Here is a 3,449-nt window from a genome sequence, read left to right as displayed (position 1 = left end):
CCATTTTTCATTACAGTATTACTTGGTTGATCTGTTCCCTCCCAAGATTGCTTGCAGTGGGTGGCATCGAGAGCGGGAGAGCAGGAACTATGGTTGGGAGCAAAACATCTTTGAGAAACATAAAGGTCGTGGTCTGTAGTGCTTACGACACGTAACAAACGTTAGATGGACACAGGCCCGCTAGGAACCCGATTTAATACAATCTATGTGACACCAAGGCTCTCATGCAATTAACCATTGGCACTGATACATTAATAATAGTATGCAACCCATGTTATATCACATTCTAGCATTCGGTTTAGTTATAATGGTAGTCAGGTGGAATAAATCTCAGAGTAATAAAATGCTTCACCTACCCTTCTAACTTCCAATAGCCATGCTGTTATGGGCTATGTTCAAAATTTGAAATCTCTAGCTCATTGGGAAGTTAGTTTAAAATCAGTTACAAAATTACAATTTACAGGCAGACAGACAAGACCTCCTCTCTCTGCTCAGACATGCCCATCCACTCGCATACCACCTGGAACATATTCTGACTACCTACGCAATATGCTGGTCGTGCAAGCTAGCCTAGATGTAAGGCGTTATCAATCTTTTTTAGCTCCACTCCCACTGCTATCGAACAGACCAACAAGAAAGTGAGTTAATATTGCATTGCCATCCATTCGTAACCTATGTTTAAAATTTCATGTATCTAGCTCATCGGAAAGTTAGCCCAAACTCGATTGCAAAATTTGTACTGAATAGACAAACAAACAAAAAAGCGACTTAATATTAACATGGAAAAAAAGAATTGACTGCATTGATTCTCACATAATATTTTTGCCTTTAGTAGTAGTAATTGGATGGCAATTGTATCAAAACATGAGGCTATTCAGAAAAATAACAAAGGCAGTTGACTAGTTTCGCAACAGCTTCTAAACTTTGCATGCTAATTAAGGCTACAGAATCATGATCTTTTCTGAATGCATTTCTTATCAAAAAGCGATTCTGGCAGATAGGGTCGGAGATCGGTGTTAATCCTACCTTTTCAGTTCTTGTGGAGATATTTCCATAGAAACTTCCACCCACTGTAACACATTTCTTCGGAAGTCAAATAAAAAGTTTCATAGATATTGCTTTAAGCATGTTTAATATAAAGATATATTTTCATACAAATTTCCATCTATTTCACCCTCTTAGGGTTTCTGTTTCCAACAAATACTGAAACACATATTTTTTTAGTTTCTATCAGTGAAGCTAAATACAAGTTTTCTTCAATGTAGCTTACAAATTCTTCCATAATGAAAAGTTTTCATAAAAACTTTCATCGCTAATTTTACTGCAAGGGGCTGAATTTCCAAAAACACTGAAACATGTGGTTTTTTTCTAACTAAGAAGCAAAATAAAAATTTTCTTACATTTAGCTTAAAAAAACTTTCATAATGATATATTTTCATAATAATTTTCATTCCGTATTTCACCCACTTGGAGGATGAATTTCCGAAAATACAGTTTTCTTTCGTTTTCAACCGACAAATCAAATACCAATTTTCATAGTGGTAGCTGTAAAAATACTTTATTAGTACTTTAACAATGACTTACTATTTAAAAAAAGAAAAGCTCTGACGCACTTAGTGATTGAATTTCCAAGCCTCCTGAAGCAGGTATTTTTTATCTCTGACCCAGAAACCAATCACCAATTTCCATATTTCTGGCTGCAAAATTGCGTTAATAGTGATATATTTTCAGAAAACATTTCATCCCCTATTTCACCCCCTTAGTGGTAGAATTTCGAAAAATCCCTCCTTAAAGAGTGCCCGCACTATAAGATCAAGAACCTCTCCACATTTCAAGTTTCTATCCTTAGAAGTTTGGGCTGGGCGATGGTAAGTCAGTCAGTCAGAACATTGCCTTTTATACTGTTTGATTCAAGAAAAGCTTACAAACTGACGTGGCTCATCTGGTATACAATAAAGATCATTAACCAAACAGGAACCGGTGATGGCAAAAGCCATCTGGAGGTACTAAATGGCGTTGCACTTATTTAGTCACATACTAAAAATTGACATCCATTACAAGAGATGCCTAAAATTTTATCCAGATGCATCGAGACAAGCCTGACATCGACGCCGCATTGAACGCATCACATACTCGAAGATACGACGTGTCTCGAAAACGTTCTGCTGGGCAACAGTCCTTTACACTAGGTCCTCTGGCGACGTAACATGTGTTTCGTACACCAGGCCCTTCAGATACTCCCACAAGAAAAATTCGGCTGGGGCGGATCGAATACTCATGCTGGCCATGCGGCTGGCCTACCGCGACCAATCCAGCGGGCAGGAATGGTTACCTATGGATGTGCCTCACTTGTCTGCTGAAATGCGTGGTGGCTCCGCGTTGCTGGAATCGAATACGAGACGAATAAGCGTGGGAACATCAGTTAACATGTCCGGCAGAATCTCTCGCAGGAATATGAAATACGTGAGACCATCAAATCGGTCCGGGAGAATGTACGGCCCATTTAAACAGTCTCCAACAATGCCAGCCCACACGTTAGCGGTAAATTTACGTTGTGAGGCCTGCGTACATGTAGTAGGTGGGTCCACATCCGCCCACGTATGCAGGTTGTGAAAGTTCATCACACCGTCGAGTGAGAACGCAGTCTCATCGGTGAAGAGGACACTCGGTATGAACCTTCGGCCTGCAGCGGATTTCTGCAGAAACCACCGCGCAAATCCCATGCACTTGTTACAGTTCCCCAGTTGCAATTCAAATGGCTCTGAGCACTATGGGACTTAACTTCTGAGGTCATCAGTCCCCTAGAACTTAGAGCTACTTAAACGTAACTAACCTAAGGACATCACACACATCCATGCCCCAGGGAGGATTCGAACCTGCGACCGAATCGGTCGCGCGGTTCCAGACTACAGCACCTAGAACCGCTCGGACAATCCGGCCGGCCCCAGCTGCAATTCCTAGATGCGCTGGAAATGAAACGAATGCAGTTCTCCGTCGTGTACAATGCGCCTGATGGAGGGTTGAGGGATATCAGTGACAAGGAAGACACCTCGTGTACTTGTTGAAGGGGTACGCTACACCCTTTCGAGAATGCTTTCTTCCGCTGCAACCTCAGTGTTGTTCGTTGGAGACCAGCATCCGGCTTGTTCGCATGGAACGAGCCAGTTTCGCTCAATCGGTGATACGGGATGCAAAAAATGTGTGGCACATTTCTGTCGGTATGTTTCAGGACACTAACGCATAGCTTCTAGTCCATTGCAGTTGGCTGTGAAATAAATCAAATGTACCTCAGCCGTTTCGCTCTGCGAGTAGCTAGCCATGTTACTGCCAACGCTACCAGGGCATGAAAGGCAATGGTCTCCGTGAGCTTCGCGTGTGCTTGTATAGCAACAGCCTCTCGTGAGCATAGCGCCCTCTCTGGGCGGTTGCGATCCCCGGTTGCTATGTGA

This window comes from Schistocerca gregaria, chromosome 1 (genome assembly GCF_023897955.1).
Source record: "Schistocerca gregaria isolate iqSchGreg1 chromosome 1, iqSchGreg1.2, whole genome shotgun sequence".
Classification (NCBI taxonomy): Eukaryota; Metazoa; Arthropoda; class Insecta; order Orthoptera; family Acrididae; genus Schistocerca; species Schistocerca gregaria.
This window is presented reverse-complemented; position numbering follows the sequence as displayed.